Source organism: Electrona antarctica, assembly GCF_951216825.1.
Source record: "Electrona antarctica genome assembly, chromosome: 6".
NCBI lineage: Eukaryota > Metazoa > Chordata > Actinopteri > Myctophiformes > Myctophidae > Electrona > Electrona antarctica.
The window spans coordinates 15393596-15407569 of NC_136811.1; the positions used below are offsets into that span (position 1 = coordinate 15393596).

General features: G+C 44.6%; 1 protein-coding gene across 1 annotated transcript in view; it reads left to right on the plus strand.

The window, feature by feature from the left end:
• Positions 1-1368: 1368 nt before the first annotated feature.
• The window catches only part of pou2f2b (POU class 2 homeobox 2b), a 66136-nt gene continuing 53530 nt past the window's right edge, over positions 1369-13974 (plus strand). Inside the window, exon 1 of the mRNA XM_079503190.1 lies at positions 1369-1384. The gene's annotated coding sequence lies outside the window, so the exon portion shown is untranslated. The remainder of the gene's footprint in view (positions 1385-13974) is intronic.

Genomic DNA, 13974 nt, shown 5'->3' on the forward strand with positions numbered 1-13974 from the left:
AACAAATCAAATGTGTGCAAAGTATTATTTATTTACACTAAATACTAACAATCCCCTGTGAAGCACAAGGGATTACATAAGGTGACATGTAGGAATGCATTTGTATTTTGAATGATTGATGTATACTAACTACTGTAGGATAATATACAAAACCATGATGTCACAGGACCTTATAGGCCTCAGTAAAAAAAATTGTGATTATATGATGTTATAATGTCATGCACCCCTTTTTCTCCTCACTGTCTTTACCGTCTCTTCCGTTTATAACTAACATAAAGCATTTAAAAAAGTAGCCTATCTTTAAAAAGAATGTGTGTAGGCTACAAATTACAAAATAACAGCAGCAGCTTGTTGCCTTAATTGTTCTACGAGTCTGCATTCTTTGCCTGAAGTCCAATATGGTACGGAGTTATATCTTCGATGGCCTGCAGATGGCAGCATAGTAAATGAATAATCAAATTGAAGAGGCCTTGTATTCAAAACGAGGAGTGCAGCCTGCTGAATATCGTTTACTGAGTCATGCATGCTAGTCATCATGTCTGACAAGCTACGAAGTTATAGGACATGCATACAGGCTTACAGCACACTGTAAAAGTTGTAGTATTTGTATATCCTTACGTTTAGAGTGGGGTGGGCTATAGGATATATAGTCTCTTGATTTATAGTTTATATAGCCTATGCCTTTCAGAAATATGCCTACTGCACTATACAATGCAAATATTTGGCCCTAAACATCATGGTAGGCTATACAATGATGTCATGGTGTTGGTGGGCTAAAATGTAGCCTGATGATATGTCTTTCTTGTCATTTGTGTCATTGTCTATTGTCATGTCTATTTAAATGCCCATCTCCTCTGTCTGTCTGTCTGTCTGTCTGTCTGTCTGTCTGTCTGTCTGTCTGTCTGTCGTGCACGCGCCTCTTTCTCCTCAGCAGCACCACAGCCACCACGTCGCCATGGAAACCTCTGAGAGACACACGTCGAGAGTGAGAGATGGGAGCCCAAGCCAGAGAGAGAGAGAGAGAGAGAGAGAGAGCTGGGAGGGAGAGGAGAGAGAGAGAGAGTCAGGGGGACAATGAGGGGACACGGAGAGGGAGAAAGAGAAAGACGTGAAAGGTTAGGGTGTATCTCCCCCCCAACCCCACCCTACCCTCGAAAAACCCAGCCAAGCCTCCCATATCACCTCTAACCTCCCCCAGTTTTAATTCGGCGCCCCCACCCCAGATCATTCCCCCTCTCTGTCCGTCCTCTCTCCTTTCATACTGGCCCCCTATCGCACCTCTGCCTCCCCGTATACTCTCCCCCATCTTGGCGCTCCATCCCTCTCGTGTCCAGACAGACTGCTCGCATGGCGGGGATTGAGACGTTCGCCGATGGAAGCACTGGTAAATTTTTCACACATAAAAGGAGACAATTGTATGGTGGGCTCTTATTATTGCATATTGATAACTTCTTTTTTCGCACAACGCTTTCCTTCCTTACCTCTGTTCGCTCGTCTCTTTCCCCCCCACCCTTCCTCTTTTCAGCTATATACCATTTCCCTTTTTCTCTTCTCAATAAGCTTTCTGTGCCGTTATCAGTTCAAAAACCGAAAGATCTTATAGTCCAATTTCAGGGGAGCCTGACTTTCCTGTTGGCACTGTGTCTTGGAGAAAAGAAAGTGAGAAGAGAGAGGGGGGAGAGAAATGGGCAGAGAAATATCGGTCCTAATGATTTCTTGTGCGGGGCAGGGCTTTTCTTTTTATTGATTAGAAAGAAACTAATTCACGGGGGTAACCCTGGTCCTCTCTCTCTCTCCTCTCTCACTCGCTCTCTCTCTCTCTCTCTCTGCCATCCTCCCTTGCTCCTTTGCTCCGTGGGCGAATAGCATCGTGTCTTTTCCTCTGCTCTGCATGACTGTATTACAGCAGGTGAATCGCGGGAATATTTGATTTCTGCTCTGCATTATGCATGCGCCCGTGACACGGGCAGTGCAGCCCTCGCACTGTCTGTCGCTCACACTGTTTTGTGTTGATATGAACGGAATAAGCATTAGGCCTGTGTCTATTAACATGTGGTTGATTTGCCTTTGGTGTCCGAGGCTAAAAATTGAAATCATGCAAAGTGACAGCGTGGCTTTGAATTTCACTCAGAATATTCAACGTGAACATTTGAAAACGGTGTAAGATAGAGAGCTCTATAGCCTACTTACTGTTGTAAGTTACAGTCACGGATGTGTCTGCCTCCTTCAGGTCCCCATGTCGCCATGCTCTTTGTTGTTTGATTCCTAATTGTAAAGGAAGAGCCATGTTTGCTTTCCTTGTGGGCGAGTAGCCTATAGGCCTAATGATTATGCCTTAATCTATGCCTAACCTGCCACGGTGGACCACCCAGCAGAGGCTCCTGAGTCCCTGTCGAAGCCTTTAGTACATTCACTTGAACGGCGAGCTTTTTAATCAATGAGGTCAATACGTGTTCGTCGGTATCCGGATGCCCGCAGATAATAGCACAATAACGTCCAAGCTGCACGCTATAGGAGTTAGCACGGCGGTGGCTGATTCGCCGCCGAAGGGAAATCGATGAGCACACTGAGTTAATTATGAGAAAATCAATTAAGAGGAGGGGATTTAGGCTTTATAAGAGCGAGCAGGAGAGCGAGTGCCGCGGCAGAGGAGAGGAGGAGAGCGGCGAGAGGAGAGGCTCCGCTCCCTGTCTGCGAGCTGGGGGAGCTGCGCGGGTCGGCGTTCCTTCCAGCGGAGAGAGAGGAACTGCCGAGCCACGCAACTTCCCTTTGAACATGTGTTGGTCGTATATAGGCTGCTAACCGAGCTAAAGAACCACCATGCCTGGATCAAAAACGTGATCAATGGATGCTGCTAGGCTGCAGGCTATTATAGGCTACTCCTCAATTATTAACGGTGTCAATTGGCGTGTGGTTGTTGCGGATTTGAGGTCTAGCCTATAGCCAATACACAGAGCATCCAAATTTTTTTATTTTTTATTTAATAATATATGTAGTATAATTACTATACATGAAGGCCTATTGTGTGTGTGTGTGTGTGTGTGTGTGTGTGTGTGTGTGTGTGTGTGTGTGTGTGTGTGTGTGTGTGTGTGTGTGTGTGTGTGCGTGCGCGCGCGCGTGCGTGTGCGTGGCACTCGTTGACCTGTAGACTATAGGCTAGTTAGTGTTTCCCTTATGTGGCGCGTCATGATTTGCATCAACTTTTACAAACACGTGTTGGATAATGACACGCTGCCTCCTTTTGAACACCAAGACTGCAGAACATTATAGCCTTTATAGGACAAACTATCCCCCCCCCCCCCCCATGTACACATGGCCACACACATCCCGAGATTATTATGCCTATAGGCCTATACATAGACTACGAGACAATTGTATAGCGTTAAGAAAAGGAGAAGGAACCCCGAACCCGTGTAGCCGTGCATGGGCTATTAGGCTATGTCTGCGATGGCTATAGTGAAAACTGAAAAGCATTCATTTCATATAGATTTCATGCTTGTGGTTGGTTGGCCATAGTTTCCCCAAATGCACTAATTTAAAAACAATGTTGCATACGTGTGTGTGTGCATAATAAGAGAAAAGCATATCCAACCGTTAAAGTTGTATAATTGTATTAAAATTATTTAACGTGCAATTATTGGCTTCAATTTGGAGTAACAAGTGAAGGTGATGTGATTTCACTGCATGTGGAACCATCCGAACCATGATTGTTCCGAAAGATTTGGCCATATTCCATATCACATTGAAAGTCTGTATATAGCTATCCTGTAGCATAATTAATTTCCCCCTGATACACGAGACGAGTCAGTGCATGTGCCTAATGGGTCATAATGGTCCAATGATATGAAACCTTTTTTGAGTCTATATACTATTTTCATTACTTTTATATTCAGCTCCTCGACCTGAAAGAAGACTACCGGTATATGTGTTACCATACTGTAGATATTATGAATATACATTTTACTTTTCTTCACGAGTTCAAATATTCCCAACATCTACTTCATATCCCATTGTATTGGTAAAAATAAGGGGGTTGGTTGGGTGATAGATTCTCCCTTGAGGGTTTCTCATGCCGGTATAATAAGTGGGATAATTATATGTTAAAGTGAATTCTCGAGTTGCAAAGTTTGTCTATTGTCTTCCCATAAGCCTGTGTGCGTGTGCGTGTGCGTGTGCGTGTGCGTGTGTGTGTGTGTGTGTGTGTGTGTGTGTGTGTGTGTGTGTGTGTGTGTGTGTGTGTGTGTGTGTGTGTGTGTGTGTGTGTGTGTGGTTGATGAATTTACCATGCCATAAAAATATAATTAAGTTTTCATTCATTTTAAGCACAACTGAATCATGAAATTAAAACGCGAGATAAAAATATGAAAAATGTATAGCCTATACTAAAACAGTGCATGCAATTACTAGACTTAACTTAAATCCCAAATGTACACGCATGCATGCATGAAAATTATGCTACACCGATTCATTTAAATTGTATCTCAAACGGGGCAAACAGGGTATAGTCCAATAATTGACGATCAGTTAATCCGTGCATAATAAATTATTAAATTATAATAATAATAAAAATGCACGTGCGTGTGCGTGCGTGCGTGCGTGCGCTAAACATCATGTTTACAACATGCATGTTTAAAATATGCATGTATGTATAATATTGAGTGATTTAGGTTAGGTTATAGCCGGTCGAGGCTAATATATAATTGTATAGGCCCGGCAGTCGCCCTGCAACTTAACTAAGGCTAATTCTTAACTTAACAGGATCAAGGTTTGTTAACATATTGCAATAAGTTTGACATTAAAGTCACATGCTGTTAAACTTGTGTAACTAACTGATTATAGCCTACATGCTATAGTTTCAATACACACTGACTTTTATTAGGTATGTTCCTGCGATGTTGTAGTTTCTCTTCGTGGATTAATTTGCATATTGGGCCTTTGCATATAGGCATATATAGACCTATAGGCCTTAACCTGTCCTCCTGAATATCAACTGTCCAGTTCAGCATCTTCTACATTTTTGGTTAATTGTATAGATCGGGTCGCTGACACTGACAGGTTGGAGACAGATCATTTAGTCAGGCGACTTGCTGCGTGATTAGAGAGAAGGACGAAGAATGAAACCATCAAGAGTGTGAATAGCTCCGGATCGTTCTATATTGGAAAAAACCCTGTGTGTTTGTGTATCATTATTGGTATTTATATATAGGCATATCATTATCTATAAAGGTACTTGCTATAGCATACATGCAGATTTTATTGGGCTCAAGACAAACCTTGTCTCATGTTTGGATATGTCTGCGTGTGACTGGAATTTGACGCGGGCTATATAAAAAAAGTATAGGCTATCGCAAAATAAATAATAATCCATTTTATTTCAAAACATGGTTCCAAAGTGCTGCATGAAGTTGCTCCTCGCCTCGGTAACTTCATTAATTAATTAACTGAGATAAAACAATGTGCTCACATGCACATCATTATAGGCTATAGCCTATTCGGCCAATTTTAATACCAAACTCGGTATTTCGCTTGCATTAATAAGCGGTCATTATAGCCTATACATTAAATACGTGCATTTAAAATATATAGGAAAGTGCATGTGTTAAATTATAATTCTTGACGATAGGATCATATTTTTTAAGTAATTTAAATTTGTCAGAACAGGCTATACGTTGATTATAGATTGATTTTAAATAGGTCAATTTCGGAACCATTATTATGCCTATCCTAATCAATAGCAGCCTATATCTATAGGTTACGTTATCATTAGGCTATCTGTCAATATGGACTCTCCTCTTCCAAAACACCACATTGGACCCATCCTGCAGGCAATCTTATCAACATGAAACAGACACCACAAGGCGATAGGTTCAATTTTATGGTTTATGGTAAATGATAGCTGTAGCCTATACACAACCCGATAGCCGCGTTCCATAAACGGTTTTATTAGTTCCATTTCGTGCCATAGGTTATGGGATCGTTGCGGTATTAGGATTAGCGACAGCATTCTCCCTATATATATTTTTTGTTTTTGTCATAGGCTGTTTCCAATCGGTATCAGAAGCGCCGCACGCCCATACAAAATTAATCCATTGTGCGCGGCCAGATCCCCCTCCGCGGCTGCACCTCACAATGCGGTAATGACCCGCAGGTCAAAGGGCGCGCGGCCAGTTCCTCAATTAAGGCGGAAAAATTGCAATTGCACGTCGTGTGACAACAACGGAGCCAGCAGTGACCAGTTCAGTACACACACACACACACACACACACACACACACACACACACACACACACACACACACACACACACACACACACACACTCTCTCTCTCTCTCTCGGTTCAAATGACCGGTAAAAGCTATATATTGTTTAGTAGCCTTTATATCCTATCATATGTACAACTTTAATACAAGTAATTATTTTCCTTAGTTTATTTTCCTTAGTTTATTGTATACAAGCAAGCACACAATCTTGCAAAAGTCGATTATGAGTTAGTTATAGAATCTAACTAACTAAAATAGTCGATCAAACTGTTGGATCGACTATTTTCGAAGCAACATCATCTATAGGACCGTTTAAGTTGATCTCCTATTATAACATCAATTTGAGAAACTATTTCAACATGCATTTGCTGCTTTTGCAAAACAGTAGCATAGCCTATATATATCTGCATGTCATTCACTTTGGACCTGCGTTGGCTATATAACTATAATCATCATCCCTTGTTTTTGTATTTTCCCCCATCATGCTCTGCTCAAGACCATGTTTTTACCTGTGTGATAGGCTACCAAATTGTCATGCACCGCTGCATGGTATACAGGCCAGGCCAGGCCGGGAGGTTATTGAAACAGAATCAATGAGCAATTCATGATCATCACATCATCGATTACTTGATAAATGGTCTCATAGGTTTACTCAACCGAGGAGAACCTATTGACAACGGTGTTTCCTGTCTGCATGGTAGCCCGTATAGAAGCACATGGCTTCTAAGAGCCTAATCTTTGACCAGCACAGACTGGACCTCGATAACTGACAAGAGGGGAGTGATAAATTGATCAAAAATGACCACAATGAATGGGGGGGCCCTGGTGTGAGGACACACATGTCCATTATGGGGAGTGTGTCTGCGGGTGTGTGTGTGGTTTGGAATACATCACAGAGGTCAGAGGTCAGCTTCATCCCAGACTGATGACCCCCGCAGACAGGCTGACCTTTAGGGTCAAACAGCTGGGGGAGGGAAGGACCACGCTGGACAGAGAAGAGGAGATAAGAGGGAGAAAATAAATAATATATTTCACACATGGAAATGTGGCTTTGGCCTTGTGTTTTTACCACTTAAGCCCTGCTGTCAAAATTAGTTAGAAATTGTAAAGTAAATAGATAATTTATTATAAATAAAATAAAATAAAACTGTGTCGCTGATCGCAGCGTAAATAGTAGATCTGTACATTTTTTATCAAAATAGGGATTATAGGTTGAAAGTGTATAAAAACGAGCACAATAAATCTAATAAATACAATCACACAAGACACAAGTCCATAATAGACCTATGAGAGAGAATGGAAGATGGAGAAGGATGGAGCGAAAAGGAATTGTAATACAGTATTGTAAACTACTTTGGCAATTTGGCAAAAGAGAGAGAGAGAGAGAAATGGTGGGGGGTGGGGGGGGGGGGGGGGGGGGGGAGGGAGACAATAGTGATAAAAGATATATCATGTATTGTAATCCACTTTGGCAATAATGTAATGATTTGACAGTATCAGCACCACGGTGGCACTGAACTAAACAGGAGAGTGAAAGAACAGAGAGACAGAAAAGAAAAGAGATGAGAAGATTGCATCTATATATTCTGTTTTGACATAGTTGTTGTTTATTGTATATGGCTGTAAAACCCCTTTAGCAGTATTTAGAATTTTTTGGACCTCTGCTAAACATAGATCAGATAGGCAGATAAGATAGACGGGTATAGGTGGATGGATGGATGGATAGATAGGTGTGTGTGTGTGTGTGTGTGTGTGTGTGTGTGTGTGTGTGTGTGTGTGTGTGTGTGTGTGTGTGTGTGTGTGTGTGTGTGTGTGTGTGTGTGTGTGTGTGTGTGTGTGTGTGTGTGTGTGTGTGTGATCTCATACCTGCGTAGAGGCAGAGTAAATGAGAAAAATATTTGTTATATTTGGATATGACCTTTATTTGCTGTAATGTATTTTTGAATGGCGTTGGCACGATTGTTCATTTCTTTTACAGCATTATCAATAAAGCGGTTAGAGAGAGAGAGGGACAGTAAAACCATCACCGTCAACACGGTGATAACCTCTCTGTGGTCGTTGTGGTCATGTGTTGTGTGGTCAGGTGGTCATGTTTGGTCATGTGTAGGGTTGTCACAATTATTACATAATCGGCTAATCGCAATTATTTGATATAATCGCAATTATTTTGTCATAATCGTGTCCGTGTCGAAACATGTTGATTAAAAAAGCAGAAATGGATGATCTACAAGCTTGTATCAGCTATTTCCGCAGGTTTTTTTCCCTCATATCTGCCCTGCATGTGCACTTTTTTATTATGAAGCCTAATAAAAAGGCAAACAGAAATGTAATTTCTATTCATATATCGGTAAGACATTCCAGTTTCCAACGCCGAAAACACAATTACATCGTTAATCGCAATTATTTGTGCCACAATAATAATCGTTGACTTCGTTGACTTAATCGTGACAGCCCTGGCCAGGTGGTCATGTTCTTTTTGCTCATGTGTTGTGCGGTGGACGTTAGTCTCTCTCCCTTGCATTGGTCCCTGGCTCCAGCTTTGTGTTGTGGACGTTGGGTCTCTTCCTTGTATTGGTCCCTGGCTCCAGCTTTGTGTGGTGGACGGTGGGTCTCTCTCCCTTGCATTGGTCCCTGGCTCCAGCTTTGTGTAGTGGACGTTGGGTCTCTTCTTGGCGTTGGTCCCTGGCTCCAGCTTTGTGTGGTGGACGGTGGGTCTCTTCTTGGCGTTGGTCCCTGGCTCCAGCTTGAAGCAGTGAATTAACACCTGACCTCAGCTCACGACCTCATCCCTCCCTCGGCCAACAACTCCACCCCCTCCACATTAGCAAATATGTGCTATCTGGCCTGGACACACATGTGCATGTGCGCACACACACACACACACACACACACACGCACACGCACACTGAACGCACACACAGGGAGATTTATAAACACATAACACCATCACGTGCACACACGTTCGGAATGCAATTGTGTTGCAATGTTCCCTTGTAAACACGAGCTGCTTGTGACAAGTAGTCAGATGATACACACACACACACACACACACACACACACACACACACACACACACACACACACACACACACACACACACACACACACACATATGCCAGCAATCACATACACAAGCGCATAACATGGACACACATCCATACACAAATGCACACACACACGATTACATGCAAACACATGATTAGGAAGAGAAGTGCAATCACCTGGACACCCGTAGATGCACCCATACACACATGCGTATACCCGCCCACCCACACCCACGTATGTAGCAGAGAAACACAATCACACTCAAATTCGTTAACACACATGCACAATCACTTGCAAATATTTAATCAATTCCCATGGAAACACATACTGTACATATACTGTAGCACCTAATGGATAATAAAATAAGGTGAAATTGACCAGGAAATACACACGCACACGCACACACGCATGCATGCACACACACACACGCCGTGAGAGAGACTGTCTTTCTCCTCACCCTGGTGTGGCCATGTCCACCAGCCAATTCCCCAGAGTGAGGATTCAGTGTGTCTGACTGCTTGTCACTATAACGGTCAGTTCGTAATGGCTGCCTCCCTCCAACACAACGACCAGGGAGGCAGACACTCCCCACGCACGCTGACCCTCATCTATTTCACCCAGCGGTCCAGGCACCTTGTCCGGTATAGTCCAAGTCTGCCTATGTGCTGCGGTTTCGACTCCCGATCCCGACGGCCTTTACTGCATGTCACCCCCCCCTCCATCTCTCTCCCCCATTTCCTGTCAGCCTACTTACTGTCTGTCTGTAAAAAAAAGACGAAAGCCACAAAAAAACACAAAAAAAATCAATTTCACCTATAGCGCCAGCACCCAGACCTGGAACAATGGCTTTGACCACTCTCACCCCTGGCCTGTTCTGTGTGTCCTTAAATGCTGGCACGCTGGCGGAACACAAACCCCTCTTTGTCTAGTGGCCAATTTACGATTTATTTGAATCCAAAGTGGCTCATGGTGTACATAAACGTAGACCACAAACTACACATTGGGCCCCCGTGCAGTTGGAATCGAGCACCCCTTTTATACCTTTCCATCTTACACGGGAACTTGTTCCCTCTTGTCTCTCATCCCATCCGCCCCACCCACCCCACCCACCTTATAGCCCCCCCCCACCACTCCCTCCCCCAGGCTATTGTGCTGGATTGATGGCTTCTCTGGACAGTGAGGTGAAGGGTGCTCAGGGCTGGGCTGGGCAGGGGGCTGGACATGCAAGGAGAGAGAGAGTGGGGTGGAAGAGGCTGCAGTGTCGGCCCGCCGCCTGCGAGTGTCAGCAGAGAGCAAGGCGGCGTGTCGGGCTCTATTAGCCTCTCTGGCCATCTCATCTCCCCGGCTGTGTCAGACAGAGGCATGGAGGGAGGGAGGTGGGAGGCTGGTAGCGGTGTGAAGTTGCCCAGAGGAGAAGGTGGAAAGAGGAAGCAGAAAAATACATCTTCTTATCCCCTACTGTTGCCGTCAAAAAAGGAAAAAAGCCCCGGCGCCTAGTCTCCTCTCCTCTCCGCTCCTCTCCTCTCACTCTCACACTTCCTCTCTCACTCAGTCGTTCTCTTCCTTTCCCGTTGTTTCCTCGACGTCCGTCCGGCCCTCCTCTCACATTGTCCTCCTCTCACCCAAACCCCTAATCCTTGTCCCCCTCCTCCTCCTCCCTCCTCCACCACCACCACCACCACCACTCGTTCTTTAATCCCAAATCTCTTCTGCCACTCTCTTGCCATCCTCGTCTTTCTTCCCTTTCAATATTGTTCTCCTATACCTCTTCTCTCTTCTTTAACCCCCTCCTCCTCCTCCAGTCCGTCTATCACCTCAGGACACGCCGTCTCTCATCATAAGCGCCTTTAATCACATAAACCTTAGCCTCTCTATTCGAGGGCAAAAATAGCAGATCTACAAGCTCACAATGCCGTCGCAACACCACATGGGAGCTCGTAGATCTGGCTATTCTGAGGTGAAGATATTTAGTGTACAGCAAAAACAGGAGGGGCCTATAGTATTGACCCCTGGGGGACCCTGGTTTAAGTGGTTAATGCAGAGACCCTATAAAAGAAATCACACGGGCGCTATACATCTTTTATGACGTAATTATCAGACAAAACAAACATTAAATTCTCTTTATTGTCAATGGCATTTAATGTTTGTGTTTGTGTACAAAATTACGTAAATTTCCCTTCATTGTCAATGGCGTTTTTGAGTGGTGCAACCACTCCCTTACGGAGCTATGTGTGTGTGTGGGTGGGTGCGGCTGGCTGGGTCGGTATGAGCACGAAAACTGCATGGCTGTTTTTCACCACCTGTGCGCAACCTAACACACACACAAACACACACGCACATATTATATGGTCATTTTGGGTATGCCAGTACAGTGCAGTACAGTGACAGTACAGTAGAGGGACCCCCACACGGTAACTCTGTCATTTCTCAACCGTTTCGGACGTGGGGCGGCTCGCCGGATTTGGCCTGCCCCCTGGGCGCATTCCTGGGGGTCTGGATGTTCCGGGGACCCCCCCGAGGACTACCCGGGGACCCCCGGAGACCCCCACATGGTAACTCTCTCATTTCTCTACCGTTTCGTGCACGGGCGGCTTGCCGGAACCGGGCCGGCACCCTGGCCGTTGTCCTGTAGGTCTGGAACTTCCGGGGACCCCCGGAGACCCCCACATGGTAACTCTCTCATTTCTCTACCGTTTCGTGGGGCGGCTTGCCGGAACCGGGCCGGCACCCTGGCCGTGGTCCTGTAGGTCTGGAACTTCCGGGGACCCCCCGGGGACCCCCACACGGAGTTGCACCGTGCACTCACTTCACACGGGTGTGATTTTAATGTTTGTTTAAGGAAAAACAAACATTAAACCTGCATATAGGAGGGGCAATCACTCCATAAGGGGTGTGATTAGTATCATAAGCAATGCGCCTCTCTTTGTAAAATCGTACCATGTTGTGAGTGTTGTCATTACTCATTTTAGAGCTGTCACTTTTTTAAAGTTCTGTCCCTTTGCAAAGGCACCTTTTAGTTTTTGCTTTGGTCTTACTCTGTAAAATCCTCAATGTACGTGTCTCTAACTCTGGTAGGTTTTACTGTGTTGTACCGTTCTACACTGTATATCTATATTTTTTATTCTTTTTTATTCTTGGTTTTTTTATTCATTTTTGTGCTATACTGTCCATCTCACTCTCTCTCTCTGTCTTGCTGTGGCCTGTGGAGGCCATGATACACACAGTTATACTGTCACCATGCTCTAACAGGTAGAAATTCATTAGAGGATGTTAGAGAATCATGGCCGTCCTCCTTTCGTACCACCTTCGCCATCACGTTGTCGTATGCCAGTGCTCTCGGGCCGTGATTTGTCTTCCTCTCCTTCCCTGTCTTGTTTTTTTTTATTTTTCTCCTTGTCCTGGGCAATCTGAGGCTCACACCAATTTTAGTCTCTGCTGCCATTTTGTGGGATGTGATCAATTTTCTGTGATTTGGTCTTTTCAGTTCCATCTGTTGTGTGAGATTTGGGCCGCCGTTGCCTCTCCCGCACGTCATATTTCACAGCTCAATATAATGTCTGATATTTCATTAAGGCTTTGTGTTATTAACCGCAAGCGATGGCGGCTGTGAACTGTCGCAGTGTGGCTATACCGAGGGAGTTGTTTTCTCCTTATCAAAATAATATGTGATGTTTTCTTCCCCATCATGCTGTGATAATAGTAGATCATACAATAATATAGTTATTACATTCATTAAATAATTATTCATTGTTACATTTATTTTGACACATTAACGGGATACAATGGTGTGTGTGTGTGTGTGTGTGTGTGTGTGTGTGTGTGTGTGTGTGTGTGTGTGTGTGTGTGTGTGTGTGTGTGTGTGTGTGTGTGTGTGTGTGTGTGTGTGTGTGTGTGTGTGTGTGTGTGTGTGTGTGCGCCCTCACACGTGCGTGTAATTTCTATCTTTTTTTGCATTATGAGAGTGAAACCTCAGCCCCCCTCTGAGTTTAACAACACGATGTTTCACAAATAAGTGTGCCTCTTTGGAGAGCCACCTCAGCACGACTCACATTATTCAGATAACAAGAGTGGCTCTGTCATGTCCAACAAAATGGGACACGTTCCCTTAATCTGTCAATGGAGCCTGGCCGCTGAAAGACTTCATTTTGGCTGAGCAATGAAAGGCTCAGAAAAAACATCAATATGGCCTAGCAGGATAAGAGGAAAGAGCCATATGCCCCCCGTCCCCCCCCTCTCTCTCTCTCTCGCCTCTGTCCATATCCTTCTATTTTGTATGGTGCAGATATTGGGTCTCAAGCGAGAAATCAGGATTGTGCTCCCGTTAGAATGGCAGCATCAGTCTGTCAGAGGGGAATAGGAGCGTTATATGGAACCAATGCATCCGGACTGGTCTGGACAGCTCTGTAACACCACCCCGATAGTCTCTCTCTCTCTCTCTCTCTCTCTCTCTCTCTCTCTCTCTCTCTTTCTCTCTCTCTCTCTCTCTCTCTCTCCCCATCATAGCCATGGTATAGTGTGGAGAAGAAGAGGTGTGTGTGGATTAGGGCCTAAATGAAGAATCATGTTGGCTCAAATCCATGACTGCCAACCATCCTCACACTGTGTGGGTCCACCATGGAAACACACACACACACACACACACACACACACACACACACACACACACACA